This window comes from Gorilla gorilla, chromosome 18, assembly GCF_029281585.2.
Source record: "Gorilla gorilla gorilla isolate KB3781 chromosome 18, NHGRI_mGorGor1-v2.1_pri, whole genome shotgun sequence".
NCBI lineage: Eukaryota > Metazoa > Chordata > Mammalia > Primates > Hominidae > Gorilla > Gorilla gorilla.
Window position 1 is genome coordinate 34,960,977 of NC_073242.2, and position 17,108 is coordinate 34,978,084.

Genomic DNA, 17,108 nt, shown 5'->3' on the forward strand with positions numbered 1-17,108 from the left:
TATATATATTTAAAAAGTGACAATGTGAACCCACAGGAGGGGGCAGGGGTGGGTGGTGAATTTGTGTAAAGAAAAGCACAATTTGCATCTTATAAATGTTAATATATTCTCATGGTTTAGAGATCATCACAGGAGAAGGTTGTGTTACCTTGGGCATGTCTGCAGAGTGCCTTTAAGAACTATTCTTTCATGAGACAGATAAGCACCAATTGGTTCCAGTGTCCACAAATTCAGAACGCAGACACAGGCTGTGCTTAGGCTGTTTGGAGGTACCCACCTATCAGGTGCCTATTCAGTGTCAGGAACTCTAGTCTTCTCTCCATTTGCAGAAGCATGTACTGACTACTGTGTATTCACCCTGGGGAATGCTCTTAATATTTTTATCAACTGTGACTTATGCTAAACACTTATTATTTGCCAGGCATCATGTCAAGTGTTTGTATAGAATCTCCTTGAATCCTTCCAAAGCACTAACACAACCCTCATTTTACAGATAAGGAGATTGCGGCATAAAGACAAGCAGTTGGACCAACTCCACATCCACCCCCATGTAAGATTACACTAAGGAACACAGAACCCAAGGTACGACAGGACCCCACCTGCTGAACTCACTCCCCAGGTACACTGGGTGACAATGGAACATGAGGACAAAAGGGGAAAAACTGCCATTTGTTCAGTATTTAGACTTTACATATGTCTCTTTGAACCAAGCATGCATCCACTCATTCATTCATCCATCCATCATTCAGCGGAAAGATGCTTCATTCAGTAGAAAAATGCACAATAGCCTGCAGTATTCTCCACATTTTACAGGAGAAGAGTTGGACAAATACGGTGTTTGACCAAGGTCGCCAGTAAAACTCACTACTAAGATCTGAACCCAGGTTTCCCTGCCCCCAAGGCCCACAAGGACTCTTCGCCATCTGCTTTGAGATTCAGACTTGGTTTCTGACCAGCTCTACCAGAGGGAGGTGCCTCTTACACGTTTTCTATTTCTGCCCCCACCCCCTACACCTCAGGTCTTGAGTCTAAGTGCCTTTAAATGTGCTAGAATATTTTTTCTTTCCTTGCAACGAGAAGAGCTGAAAACTGGGTTTTTTTCTGTGATTATAAAAATAAAAAATGCTCATTGCAAAATACTCCATCAGAACACACTTAAGAAATGCAAAAACATGGTAAGACCCCAATACCTTGAAATAAACCCCATTAACATTTTTATATCCATCCTATTATTTCTCTAGGTGCACACACACATCCTAATAATTTTAGGGGGATGATACACCCTTCACAATGCTTTTTGTGTGAATGTTTGAAGGCTTTTTTCCCTTGTTTACTGTTCCACTCAACACTTTCCCATGGTAACCAATGGCAAAAACCTAGTATATACCTTTCAGGCCTTCCTCCATGCTTTGGCAATCACTACCAACCCAAAACACTCAGAGTCTCTATGATGCGATAGTATAAATGTTTCTGAGACTGGTCGTCTCACTTAATAATGCACCACAGTAAGCCTCTCACTCAGTCTATTTACGGATGGAAATACCACCCACTGCTATAGATACGCCAAACACTGACTTAGTTGAAAAACTTGAGACTGCTCATCCCTGGTGCCGAGTGTCTGTTTTCAATGCAGCTGACTACATCTCAGCCCACAACAATAGCACTTTCTTTGTATTTTGCTTCTCTGTGCTGTATTGTGGCAGAAAAAAAAAATTAGGATCAAACTCAGACACTACCACAGACTTAGGCATCACCTGAGAACTCGACGTTCATCTCCAAAGCTCTGGAGAAAGTAAACCACAAGGGAGTCCCTTAGTTATCCCCTCGTCCTAGACAAAGCCTGTCATGGATGCCTCCACAGGTGTCTGCACTTTCTCCATCTGTGACATGAATCACAAATGTTTGAAACAAAATAACAAGTCCTTAAAATGTTTGTGGGAGACAAAATCTTCCCTGATGGGGATTGTACAGCATGTGTTTTTTTTTTTGTTTCTTTTGTTTTTGAGATGCAGTCTCACTCTGTCGCCCAGGCTGGAGTGCAGTAGCATGATCTCGGCTCACTGCAACCTCTGCCTCCTGGGTTCAAGCAATTCTCCTGCCTCAGCCTCCCAAGTATCTGGGATTACAGGCGCCCACCACCATGACCGGCTAATTTTTGTATTTTTAGTAGAGATGGGGGTTTCACCATGTTGGCCAGGCTGGTCTTGAACTCCTGACCTTAAGTGATCCGCCCGCCTCAGCCTCCCCAAGTGCTGGGATTACAGGTGTGAGCCACCACGCCCAGCCTGTAGAGCATGTTTTCTAGGATTCCTTTAGCCAGAGCCTCATCGCCCAGCCCAGCCTACTCCCAATCTTCACATGTGAATTCAAGTCACATATCTTAAAATCAGGGAAAGAAAGGCAGTTATAGACATTTCTAAACAACAGTTCATGGAAGAACATTTTCTAAGAGGCCGCATGACCAACAGAAGTCATGTCAGTGTTTGGCGGTCAGGTCTCCTCCCATTTGCTGCCAGCCGTCGGGCCAATCCTCAGCTTCCCTGTTCATCTCCAACTCTGTGGCCAGCACTAAAATGTTTCAGATAGCTGCTTTTCTTCTGGTTTGAAGAAATCTTTTAATACTGTGTTAAGATTCCATCTAAAAATCACACCTGGCTGGGTGCAGTGGCTCACACCTGGAATCCCAGCACGCTGGGAGGCTGAGGTGGGTGGATCACGTGAGGCCAAGAGTTCGAGATCAGCCTGGCCAACATGGTGAAACCCTGTCTCTACTGAAAATACAAAAATTAGCTGGGCATGGTGGCATGTGCCTGTAGTCCCAGCTACTAAAGAGGCTGAGGCAGAAGAATTGCTTGAACCCGGGAGGCGGAGCCTTGCAGTGAGCCAAGATCATGCCACTGCACTCCAGCCTTGCGACAGAGTGAGACTGCGTCTCCAAAAAAAAAAAAAAAAGAAAAAAGAAAAGTAAAAAAAGTGTTGCCAACATGGACTGTGGCAGAGTTGGACATTTGAGATGTTTGCACCTTCCTTGAAATCCCTCCTTGCTAGCTATGAAGTGGGAAGCAGCACAGTAGCAAGACCCCCTTACAGGTAAAAGCTGTGCCTCATTCCCAGAGATCCATACGTATGTAGTGGGAAATATGCTTTTCAATCTGCAACACATGAACACTTGCCTCTGAGTAGGGCACTTAATATTTGAGGTGCGGCAGACATGCTCACATTTTATCTACACAGTAACCCTACAAAACAGGTTATTATTGCTGCCATTTTTCTTACTGCCTTCATTTTACACATGAAAAAACTGAAGACCAGGCATGGTGGCTCATGCTACCCACCTGGGGAGGCTGAGACAGGCCAATTACTTGAGCCCAGGACAACAGCCTGGGCAACATGGTGAAATCCCATCTCTACAAAAAATACAAAGATTAGCTGGGTGTGGTGGCATGCACCTGTTGTCCCATCTACTTGGGAGGCTGAGGTGGGAGGATCGTTTGAGCCGGGGAGGTGGAGGTTGCAGTGAACAAAGATCCACCCTGGGTGACAGAGTAAGACCTTGTCTCAAAAAAAAAAAAAAAAAAAAAGGAAAAGAAACTGAGGCTCAATGAGGCTAATTGAACTATCCAAAAACTCACAACCAGCAAAGGCAGAGCCACAGTTCACTTCAGCCTCTCCATGTCTATGTCCCTCTCCTCTCTGCCACATACTTGGTGTCTCATTAGACCACCAGCAACACATCACGAGGTTGGTTTTACTGTGTCCATTTTACAGACGAGAAATTTGAGGCCCAGAGAGTCTAACACACACTCCAACCTGGGATTTAAACCCATATCCTTTAACTTCCAAGTCTCCTATTACATTATACACGTTTAGAGAATTAAGTGAACAGGGCAACATTGAAAACGTAAGGCCTTGAAAAATTGCGTGAGAAAACGAGCACAGGTCTGCAGAATCTCTTGGGCGGTTAAGACTCCTGTGCAGATGTGAACAGGATCCTCCTGACCAGCTAGCTTTGCTAAGAGAGGCTAAGGAACTTTCCTCGAGTTATGGAGCTCAAGCTTCTGCTGCCAACCCCCTTAGGCATCTCATAAATGTAAGCAGTTGGTGACAGGTGAGCTTTAGGAAATATGAATCAACAGCTTCAAGAACTGTAACCTTCTGACCCAGCAAGTCTACTTCTAAGAAACTGTATTCAGAAAAGAAAGAGAAGTCTCAAAACCATATGCATGAGGATGCTTTGAATATAAAAGAAAGAAGCTGGCTGCAAATTAATTGTCTGATAATGTAGGAGTGGGTGGAAAGTTATGGTGCATCCTCCTATAATAGGACGCTATAGGACTGTCAAAGCTATGATAAATATGTATGTTTACCCCAGGGATGAATATTACATATATACACACACACACACATATATACTCACACTGATATACCATTAACTGAATGCAGCAGAGTACAGAGTGTATTTACTCTAACCCCTTATATCTATTTAGATGGATATATTTGCACTGGAAATGTATAGACCACAATGTTAACAGTGCTCATTTCTATATGATAAAATTAATTGGAAATTTTTCTTTAATTTTTCAACAATGCACTTTACTAGAGCACTTTTTAAAATGTATGAAGAGGTTAGAAATACCCCCAGTCCAGGTGCAGTGGCTCATGCCTGTTAATCCCAGCACTTTGGGAGACCGAGGTGAGTGGATCATCTGAGGTCGGGAGTTCGAGACCAGCTTGGCCAACATGGTGAAACCCCATCTGTACTAAAAATACAAAAATGAGCTGGGCCTGGTGGTGCACGCCTGTAATCCCAGCTGGTCGGGAGGCTGAGACACAAGAATCGCTTGAACCTGGGAGGCGGAGGTTGCACTGAGCCAAGATCACACCACTGCACTCCAGCCTAGGTGACAGGGTCTGCGATTCCTTTTTAAAAAAAAAAAAAAAAACTACCCACCCCCAAATCCTATAGTAACATCACACATAATGATGAAAGGCTGAATATTTTCCCCCAAAGACTGAAAATGAGTCAAGCAATTCTTCCCTCACCACTCCTGTTCAGCACAGTAGATTCTAGCTGGTGAAATAAGGCCCTCCCCACCCAAAAAAACATACAGGTTAGGAAGGAAGGACTAAAACTTTCCCTCTTCACAAGAGACATGACCGTCTGCAAAGGAAATCCCAAGAACTGACAAAAATGGTCACAGAATAACCGAGTTTTTCAAGGTCACAGAACACAGGGTCAAATGTAAATATCAACTGTATTTCTATACACTAACAATGAACAATCAGATGGCAAATTACTTTTAACAAGAATCATTTATAACAGCTCCAAAAGATGAAATACATTCATATAAATCTAACAAAATGTGTCCAGGATCTGCATGCTGAAAACTACAAAATACTAACAAAAGAAATCAAAGAAGAGCTAACTACCTGGAGATACCAGGTTCATGGCTTAGAAGACTCAAAAGAATTAAGATGTCAATTACCGCCAAATTGATCTATAAATTTAATGAAAGCCCAATCAAAATCCCAGCAGGATTTCTTATAGATATAGACTAGCAGATTGTAACATTCATATGGAAAGACAAAGAAACTAAAATAGCCAAAATCATTTTTGAAAAAGCAGCACAAAGCAGGAAGACTCACATTGCCCAATTTTAGAACTTCCTGTAAAGCTACAGCCCTCAAGCCAATGTCATATGGGCAAAATGACAGACACACACCAACAAGACAGACCAAAGAATCAGGGAATAAACCCATACACACAATCAAGCAATGTGACGAAGGTAGGAAGGCGCTTCTGGAGAAAGGACAGTCTTTTCCACACATGATTTTGGAACAACAGGACATTCATACGCAAAAAAAATAAACTTCAACCAATACTCACACCTTATACAAATATTAAGTAAAATTGGACCACAAAGAAATGTAATTTAAAACCATAAAAGGTTTGGAAGAAAATGTCGGAGAAAATCATACCTGAGTTAGACAAAGATTTCTTAGATATAATACTAAGAGCATCGTCCAGAGTAGAAAAAAGAGTTTAACTGGATTTGCTATGTGAAAGACTTTTTCTTTTTTTTTTTTTGAAGATGAAGTTTCACTCTTGTTGCCCAGGCTGGAGTGCAGTGGTGCGATCTCGGCTCACTGCAACCTTCACCTCCTGGCTTCAAGTGATTCTCCTGCCTCAGATCCCAAGTAGCTGGGATTACTGGCACCCACAACCAGGCCCAGCTAATTTTTTTATTTTCAGTAGGGACGGGGTTTTGCCATGTTGGTCAGGCTGGTCTCAAACTCTTGTAATGGAATTACAAACTCCTGTACTGGAATGTAAGTAATGGAATGCTTACTCATCAATAAAAAGGAATGCACTATTGATACATGCAACAACTTGGATGAAACTCCAAAAACATTATGATAAATGTTTTGGGCGCAGTGGCACATGCCTGTAATTGCAGTACTTAGGAAGGCTGAAGCAGGAGGATCACCTGAGCCTAGAAGTTTGAGACTAGCCTGGGCAATACAGCAAGACCACATCTCTACAAAAAAATTTTTTAGACCGAGCACAGTGGCTTACGCCTGTAATCCCAGCACTTTGGAAGGCCGAGGCAGGTGGATCACCTGAGGTCAGGAGTTCGAGACCAGCCTGGCCAACATGGTGAAACCCTGCCTCTACTAAACATACAAAAATTATCTGGGCATGGTAGCAGGCACCTGTAATCCCAGCTACTTGGGAGCTGAGGCAGGAAAACTGCTTGAACCCAGGAGGCAGAGGTTGCAGTGAGCCGAGATCGCACCATTGAACTCCAGCCTGGGTGAAAGTGAGATCATGTCTCAATAAATAAATAAATAAACAAATAAATAAATAAATAAATAAATGAAAGAAATAAAATTAATTTAAAAATTAGCTGGACATGGTGACATGTGCCTGTAGTCCCAGCTTCTCCAGAGGCTGAGGCAGGAGGATCACTTGAGCACAGGAGTTGCAGGCTGCAGTGAGCTGTGATCGCACCATTGCACTCCAGCCTGGGCAACAGAGCAAGACTGCAATTCACAAACAAAAAAATAAATTAAAAAGGTGTCAAGCAAGGGAATACAGACTTGCTATGTGGAAAAAGCAAATGGAATGAGGGGTGGAAACAGAAGAAGCCGGAAGATAGGAGGCCATTACAGTCATCCAAGCAAGAAACGATGGTGGCCAGAACTGAGAGGACCGAAGAGGTAGCCGTGCACATGGAGACAAGTATTCAAATATTCGCCTGTCCAATTCTAGAAAGCCTTGCCAACTCCTTCCCACTCCCAGCCCCAAACAGGCCTGCTGGCTGCCCTGCAGATTTCTTTAAAAGCATGGGAACGAAAGCAAATCATTGAGTAGGTGGCAAGTACCTCTCAAACAGCTTCCAACGACTGCAATAATTAATGTTTGTAAGTCAAAGCAATTATGCCTGCCCCAATGTCAGAGTAAACAACCAGCAACCCCAGACAGCACTACTCAAAGGAAAATTACTCACAACAAAACTAACGAACCTGGTAAGTACATTTGGTAACTCTCAGGCATCAAAACACCACACTGAGATATACCTATGGGAATTATACTTTCCCTAGATGCAAAAAAGCACAGCTCGAGGGGACCTCATGCCTACTGTCCAGCAGGTACTGAGTAGGCATCAACCATAACCACACCCAACTACAAGAAGACGGTGGCCCAGTGGCAAGGCTATCCAAGACCATGAGGACTCCCCCAAAATAGGCACCAATAAAAGGCAGGAAGGGAGGCATAAATCGCCTGGCTTTGTGGTGTTTGCAGCCACTCCTAAATCTTCAAAGGTCAAGTTCACTGCAAAATAAAACAGTCAATGTTGAAAAACCATTTTTCCCTAACTCTACATATTCCTGTTAAGTCTCTTCTGACCCTAACTCCAACCCCGCCACCTATTCTAAGGCATCAGAACTCCTTTAGCCTGTTGCTGCACTGAGCCTAACACGCATTCTTACACTGCCCTTTACAGAACACTTTTGCCCTCACACCCTCGAGTAATTGTCACCATGACAATGATGCTAGTAGCTACCACTTGTCCAGCACTGAGTGGGGGAGGAGAGAAGGGGAAAGGTGTAAGCAAAGCTTTTTAGATGGCCGCAGGCTGAGACACCTACAGAGGAGCTAAGTCATGTTCCTGGCAAGTGACAAGCTGACAACTGGCAGAGCTGGGACTCACAAGCAGACAGTGCAACTCCAGAGTGAAAACTGGACCAGTCCTCTACACCAGGGGTCGTCCATCACTGTGGCTGTCAGGAACCAAGCCGCACAGCATGAGGTGACCGAGCGGTGAGTGAGCGGTGAGCAAGCATTACCACCTGAGCTCTCCCTCCTGTCAGATCAGCAGCAGCCTTAGATTCTCATAGGAGCACGATCCCTATTGTGAACTGGGCATGCAAGATCTAGGTTGCACACTCCCTATAAAAATCTAATGTCTGAGGATCTGAGATGGAACGGTTTTATCCCAAAACCATTCCACCAACCCATCCCCATGGAAAAACTGTCTTCCACGAAACCAGTCCCTGGTGCCAAAAAAGTTGGGGACCGCTGCTCTACACCATCTTTGTGAAACAATCAATCCTAAGAGGTCTGAAGGAATAAACCCAGCCAGCCAGCGCCTCTGGCACTGAGGTCATCAGGGCAAGAGGGAAAGCAAAAGATACCTTCCAGAGCACTTTCCCCCAGCGTCATCTTGGAAAGGCTCCTCCCGGATTCTACCCAGGCTGCTGCCCCGCTACCCAATACACCATGCTCTCTAAGCTAGACCCGACCCCCTCCCCTCCTCTTGCAGCTGTCAGGGCTCCCAGAGCAGCTGAGACATCCACCTAATACAGCCTCAGACCTCCAATCTGGGATTTGGCCAATCACAGCTCTTCCCTGTTGCCCATACCAGCCAAGCTCTTTCTGCCACATGTGTCTTTGCTAAGGTTGATCTGATTCTCTGTCTGCAACTCTCCCATCTGCCCCAGGCCCCTGGTGAACAGCTACAAATTTTGCAAGTGTCTCCTCAAAGGCCCTCTTCTCTCTGAAGTCCTTCCTGCCAACCCTGCCTCCACCACATGGAGCTTGTGACAGCTCCCTCCTCTGCCCCAAGTGTATTCTAGACAAGCTTCTCTCTTAACAAGTCTCATACTTTAATACCCCTGGCCTGTGCTCATCTTCCCCTATCTAGAGTATGAGATCCTTGAGGACAGTGGCCATGTCTTATTTTTCTCTGTACCATGAAATATTGCCCTCGTCCATAAGGAAATGGAGTCTCAGTGTGGTCAGTGACCGGCCAAGGTCAATCAGGAGTGGAAGTGGAATTGACATCGGGGCAACTCCAAAGCCTCTACCCTCCAGCACTAGGCCAGGGTCCTTCCAGATGTGGTCAGAGGATGGAGGATCTCTATAATGAAGAGAGCAGAGGAGCTTCTCCAGAAAGCAAATCTCCCCATAACCCTGACTTTCCATTCCCAAGCAATTCAGCCCAAAGCTATCAGAGATGAGTTAACTTACAAGGGGATGGATCAATAACTAAATATATTACAGATAACTGGAGCCAGGTATCTTGTTATTGGAGAAGAGAATAACAAATACGTCAAGAAAGTGAGAAGTCAATGGTGATGTTGGACTGGGATTAAAGACATCAATGTGAACTTACAGGCCCACTTTAAAAGGACACAGAAGCCAGCTCATAAAAGTTCCCACTGATAAATGGGATGAATGGGACGGATTCAGCTTATAATCCATTATTATCACTGTTTTGATGCTCGGACGCTCTGAGACGATCCGGGCATCAAAACAGTGATAGTAATGCATTATAAGCTGAATAAAATAGAAACTGAACAATCCAAAATTAATTAATGGAAAATTTAATGCAAAATAGGATATTTAGAGCTCAAAAACCTCCCTACAAAATATGTATTAATTGCAAAGGGGAAACTCCACAGTGAAGGAGCATAACAGACATCATTCTAATCAGAGGATCAAAGTTAACATCAGGAATGGAACAAATTGAAGCCATGCACCACCTGCCAGGATGCACTAAAAAGATGCATCGCCTCTGCAACGTTCCTACGAAGATGCATAAACCGAATCTAATCAAAAGGAAACATCAAGCAAACCAAAGGCACAGACATTCTGCACAATAAACTGGCCTATCATCTTCAAAAACGTCGAGGTCATGAAAGTCAAGAAAAGAGACAACTGTTCTAGCCCGAACAGACATGAAAATCACATGCAATGTGTCATTCTGGACTCAACCATTTCGCAAGAAAAGACATTGCTGGGACTACTGGTTAAAGTTGAGCATAATGTGAAGATTAGACAGCAGAAATGTGTCAATGTTAATTTTCTAATTCTGATTGTTATATTGTTATTACAAAGGAGAATGTTTTGCTTGTAAGAAACACATTAACAGATTCAGGGGTGAAAAATTAAAAAGTAAAAAGCAGATTCCCAGGCCCCTCTCTGTAATCACCCTCTTGGGGTGAAGCCTGGAATCTGTATTTTGGCAAGCCTCCAGGACACTTCTGGGCCACTCTGGCACCTGGGAGCCACTCCCTGCCATGTGCCCTCCTGCCATATCACAATCATAACGATTATTGCTCATAACCCTGTTCAGAAAACAGTGGTACCTCCCACGTACAAGAAGTCTGGGTAACTTTTCCTTTTCTTCCAGTATTCTCTAATAAGACAGGGCAAGGGCTGCCAGGGGACTCAAATTCCAGGATGTCTGCATTCCTCCTTGGCTGTTCTCTGGATTAAGCTGTGTGGCATCTCATTTCTGCCAGCTGGAGGGGGTGGAAAATGGAGCTGTAAAAAGCTTGTTTGATTTTTAGTGCTCTCTCCCCCGTAACCATCATTGCACTATTTATTTTATAAAGCCCATCTCATTAGCCACCCGGTAAATCCCACTCAGAATGGCACACTGGCCCCTGTATTGCATATCCAGAGCCAGAGAAACAGCCCAAACAACTCGTCACTCAAGAAGGTAATTAATTACAGATGACACACACCCAAAATATCCTGGGTGCAATGGAAAAATCACAGGGTTCCAAACTTAATAGCCGGAATCATACTTGTCAGTCCCTCACTCAAAACTTACATAAGTTACTCCTCTGGCACCAAGAAGGCAGCTCACTTCAGCCCTTTGTGCCATTAAGAAGTGTTTGCTTTGAGGTCAGACAGCCCTGACGGGAATGCTTGCTCTACCTCTGTGTGACCTTGGGCAAGTTGCTTAACCTCTCTGAGCCCCAGTTTAGCATTTATAAAATGGGATGATGAAAGTATCTACCTTCAGAAACTACAGAGATAATTAAAATAATTATGTGTGTGTATAAATAAAGTGTCTGGCATATGGTATTAAATAAATGTTAGCGGTTATTAATTCATTGTCATCATCATTATTACTCATAAATTGCAAACCAGGGCTCTAGTGTCATCATATTCCAAATCAAGGAGGACTATTTTCTCCTAGGGAGTGAGGACTAGGGAAACACTTGGAATAATGCTCAAATTATCACCTGGACATATTTCAAGGTCAGGCATCAAATGACTGAGTCCTCTTCCCCAGCTCATCCCCTAGCTAACTCCTAGGGCATGGTGGATTCAACCTCACCACTTCAGAAAATGATTATCCGATTTCCCTCAGCTGCATCAGGTCCCTCGAGGGATGCAGGATTTCCCTAAATAATGGGAAGGTGAGGGAGCCTCTCATGGACTGAACTGGGCTTCCATGGAAGCCAGTGTGGAATACCCTAATGTACCAATGTGACAACTCACCTTTTGGAGGAGTGAATGCAACAGTACCACTGCATGAAGAGGTTCATAAACACAAGTCTGGCAACCCAAATAAACACCTTCAAAAAAGGGGGGTTGGGGAGAGAACAGGCAAGAGAAACTACTATGAAATAGAAAATTGTTTCCCGACAGGCCCCAAGAAGACTACAGAGCAGCAGACGGAGAGAACACAACTGGGAGCCTATCCTGGATTTTTTTTTTTTTTTTTAAACAGAGTCTCACTCTGTCACCCAGGCTGGAGTGCAGTGGCATGATCTCGGCTCACAGCAACCTCCGCCTCCTGGGTTCAAGCAGTTCTCCTGCCTCAGCCTCCCAAGTAGCTGGGATTACAGGCGTGCACACCCGGCTAATTTTGTACTTTTAGTAGAGACAGGGTTTTGCCACGCTGGCCAGACTGAAACTCCCGGCCTCACGCGATCTACCCGCCTTGGCCTCCCAAAGTGCTGGGATTCCAGGAGTGAGCCACCGCGCCCGGCTCTATAACATATCTTTCAGAGTCCCAGGCATAGAGGGGCAGGGCAGGTAACAGAAGAATGAAGCATGCCGGGGGGACATGCACAGGGGCATCTTGTGAATGGTGGAGGCCACAGCAAAGTAGAGAATGTGCGCCCATTGTCCAGGACTCAAAACCAGGCAGACAGGAATATGGCCCTGTGTGGCCAGATCTTCCAACTCTTCAAGAGCAGGTGGAAGTCCGGATTCCTCTGGGACCCATCAGGTCTTTAACCAGTGATTGACTCATTTTTCAAACATCTCAAGTGCCAAACAAAACACAGCTGTGAGCCACAGTCGGCCCCCCCCCCCGGCCACTGAGTGCTACATCTCTCTCGACTTTGACCTCTTGGCATTGAGTTTTGCCATCTGTGAGACCAGAAGTCTACTTGCTATAGTGTCTCTTTATTAGGCCAAAAGGAGATGGATTAAAAGCCTTGAGTTCCTGTCAAAAACACATAACCTGAACCTAATCATGAGGAAACAGCTGACAAACCCAAACTGAGGGATGTTCTATCAAGCAACTGGCCAGAAGAGGGACCCAGAAAAAAAAGTCAAGGTCATGAAAGGCAAAGAAGCTGTGGAGGTGTTCCTCAGATTAAAGAGACAGGACCCTTCAGTGCAATGCCTGATCCTGGACTGGATCCCAACTCAGTCAGAGAGATTAGCCATGAAAGGTTAAATTTGCCCCACTGGTGAAATATGAATATAGCCTAAATATCACGTCATAATACTGCACCAGTGTTACATTTCCTGCATTTTATCATCACACTACGGTCGTGTAAGGAAGTATCCCTGTTCTTAGAAAATTATCTGCTTGAGTATTTAGGGGTAAATGGTCATGATGTTTGCAACTAATTCTTAAATAGATCAGGAAAAAAGTTTGTATGGATACACAGAGATATAGATACAGATAAATCTGTCTCCAATAGAGCAAAATATTAACTAGTCACTCTGCAGGAAGAGCACATGGGAGTTCTTTTTTTGTCCCTGCAATTCTTGAGCAAATCTCAGATTACTTCAAAATAAAGATTTTTTAAAAAAAGTTCCTTTAGAAATGAAAAGCTCCCAACAACAAATATATATATAGATTTATAATAATGGCCCACGTGGTAAGGGTTAAAAGGGTTAACTGAATAGCTCATAACTGGTACTATAAAGCCAAGAAAATTTGTTTGGTCAATATAAAAACAGCATATTAAATAATAAACAGTATCTGGGAATAACAAGACCCACCTACTATTATTACTTTGATAAATACTGGGGTTTTAAGGGGTGCAGTTCACCTGTCTCCTCTGTGACAATTCCAGCAGAGGCAGTGACAGAACCTAGGAAACACTTTGAGTGACATTTGGGAACAAGGAGGTACAATCGCTATTATCTTGCAACTTGCATCTGAGCATCTGACCTCAAATGAGTCCCTTTCCTACAACGCAGAGGCATAGCATCTGGGGATTGCGACTGCTGCGCAGTTGCAGTTGTTGTTGCTGATAATGGCTGGAGGGTGAGATGTCCCGCATCTGAATACCAAGCTGAAAACTCAATTTGGCTCTTGCACAAGTCACAGTAGTCTCATCAAATCTCGGCCTCTTGAGACTACAGGCAGAAACATGGACTGCGAATGCAGTAAGGATAAAAAGATAACAAAATACAACGATGTGGGCCATGCAGCAGAGACAGAGGGAGAGAGAAAGGTGATTGAAGGAGGGGGACCATCACCACGTACCCAACAGGAGAACCACACCCCACTGGCCTGGCTGACTGAAACACACGTTTGCAGGGCGAGTAGGAGGAAGACAGAGAGGGGGGAGGGAAAGAAGGTGGTTTTTAAATTCTGTGCAAACAATTAAAAATCAGGACATTTCCCTTAAAAATCTAGGTTTCTCTTGAAAAAGCCAAGTGTCCGACCACAAGGGGCCTGGGCAACCTCAGAGCAACCAGGGCTGGCACTAAGGACTTGATGCCCCTTTAGACCAGCCAAGTACCCTCCAGTTCCCCCAAAGATCCCTCCCCACTCCCTAGTCTCTCACATGTGGCTGATTTATTCACTTCCGTTATCTACCTGGCCCCTGTAGGAATTCCAGTCTGAGACCCCCTACTGCATACGAACTCTGGGAATCCTACAAATTCCACAGGCAGCTGTGGACTGGGAATCTCAGAACCAAAGCAAGAACATGGTATAAAAATAAGGTGGCCGCAGGTTCATACAAACAGCCTTTCTTGTGACAGCTGATGGTTCAGCATCCACAGCAGAACTGCTATTGGCCCCTCAAACACACACCTTGCCCTTGACACAAACCAGTCCCAAAGGATCTAGCCAAATAAACCACATTTCTGAGGAAACACAATTGATTTTCTCCTTGACAGCTAATGACTGCAAGAGTTGATACAGCAAAAGGAAAACAAGACTCCCTCAAGCTGTCTGTCACTGCTGCTAGTCTACGCTTGAGTAAAACATGTTTCTGCTATGTTCCACTCCAGCCCATGCCTTGGGGATGAATTACGTGAGAACTACAGAAGGCATTTCTAGGGAGTGTCTGTTCTCTGGCCTCCAGGCTCCCAGTTCAAAACTCAAGAGAGCCAAGACAATGTACCTGGAAGCCTTTTAAGATGGCTTTTTACAGGTCAGTGCCCAAGCGTGAAAGGATTCTGTGGATTCTAGGAAGCTAACAAGGCATGGGGAGTTTGAAGACCACGAGGGAACTGGATGCCATTTATTTACAAGGTAAATCAGAACTCTTGGAAATAAGGCTACCAGCAGGAGGCTCTAGGAGATCTGAACCTTTATTGCTTTTGTTTGTAACAAGGCTGTTTCTCAGCCATGACCTCCTGAAAACCAACAACTCTGGGCCTGCCTAGTTTCTACAGCCCAACATTCAGCACAGTGCATGGCACGCAACTCAGCCTCAAGGACCGTCTGATGACATCCAGCTGAAGCTAACATACAAACCTTGTTTGGATCCTGACTTGGGAAGAAATGGCTATAAAAACACTTTAGGAACAATCAGGGAACCGTGAATATGAACCGTATGTTAGATACTGTGGAGTTACTGTCCTTTTTCTCCAGCATAATACTATTACAGAAAAGGAGTTCTGATCCAGACCCCAAGAGAGGGTTCTTGGATCTCACCAAGAAAGAACTTAGGGCGAGTCCACAAAGTGAAATCAAGTTTATTAAGAAAGTAAAGGAATAAAAGCATGGCTACTCCATCGACAGAGCAGCCCCGAGGGATGCCGGTGGCCCATTGTCATGGTTATTTTTTGATAACATGCTAAACACAGGGTGCATACCCCCCTTTTAGACCATACAGGGTAACTTCTTGATGTTGCCATGGCATTTGTAAACTGTCATGGCACTAGTGGACTGTCACATAGCAGTGAGGATGACTAGAGGTCACTCTCAGCGTCATCGTGGTTTTGGTTGGATTCAGCCGGCTTCTTTACTGCAAACTGTTCTATCAGCAAGGTCTTTAGGACCTGTATCTTGTGCCGACCTCCTGTCTCATCCAGTGACTTAGAATGCCTTAACCATCTGGGAATGCAGCCTAGTAGTTTCAGCTTCATTCTACCCAGCCCCTATTCAAGATGGAGTTGTTCTGGTTCAAATGCCTCTGACATTCCTATGGGGTAATGTAGGAGAATGTCCTTGTTCTTAGGAAAGAAGTGCAGAAGAGTTCAGGGAAAAAGAATCATAATGTCTGAAACAACTTTCACATTGCTTAGGAAAAGTATATTTACATACACACATACATATCTATACACAGTATGTATCTCTGTATGTTTGTGTTTATTCATTTATTTAGAAAAACACTGAGAAATATGCAAAAAAAAAGTTGGTAAATCTAGGTGGACGGTAGATACATCCAAGTTTATAGTAATAGGACTTTTCAGCAGGTTTGAAATTTCTCAAAATAAAAAGGAAATTTAAAAAAAAATACAAAGTATTTGGCTAGGTGCCATGGCTCATACCTGTAATCTCAGCACTTTGGGAGGCTAAGGCGGGAGGATCGCTTGAGCCCAGGAGTTCAAGACCAGCCTGAGCAACATAGGGAGACTCCACCTCTAAAGCAAAAATTTAAAATTAGCCCAGTGTGGTGGCACACGCCCGTGCTCCCAGCTACTTGGGAGAATGAGGCAGGAGGATTGCCTGATCCCAGGAGGCTGCAGCTGCAGTGAGCTATGATCTACTGCACTCCAACCTGGGTGACAAAGTGAGACCCTGTCTCTACCCCCAACCATGAAAAAAGAGTGATGAATAAATAAATCCATATTGCAAAACTCATGATGTCCTTTTTTTTTTTTTTTTTTTTTTTGAGACAGAGTCTCGCTCTGTCATCCAGGCTGGAGTGCAGTGGTGTAATCTGAGCTCACTGCAACCTCCGCCTCCCAGGTTCAAGCGAGTCTCCTGCCTCAGCCTTCTGACTAGCTGGGACTACAGGTGCCCACCACCACACCTGGATAATTTTTTTTTGCATTTCTAGTAGAGATGGGGTTTCACCATGTTGGTCAGGCTGGTCTCGAACTCCTGACCTCAAGTGATCCACCCGCCTCAGCGTCCCAAAGTGCTGGGAGGTGTAAGCCACTGCATCGGGCCTCAGGATGACATTTCTATGTCCCATTGAGGGTAAACAGATGAAACTCAGGCTAGAGGTAACTGGTTGGCAGGGGTGCCGAGCTCCTGCCACCTCAGTACTACCCTGAGTGCTGAAGGAATCACTATCTCAGCCCTCCCAAGAACCAACTGCAGCACAGTGGCTGGGAAGTTCTGCTCTGAATGAGCAAGCGTTAGCAGCCA

At 44.5% G+C, this 17,108-nt stretch overlaps 1 protein-coding gene across 15 annotated transcripts in view; it reads right to left on the reverse strand.

Annotated features, from left to right (window-relative positions):
• The window catches only part of SNX29 (sorting nexin 29), a 630,208-nt gene that overhangs the window by 374,729 nt on the left and 238,371 nt on the right, over positions 1–17,108 (reverse strand). The gene's annotated exons all lie outside the window — the stretch shown is intronic.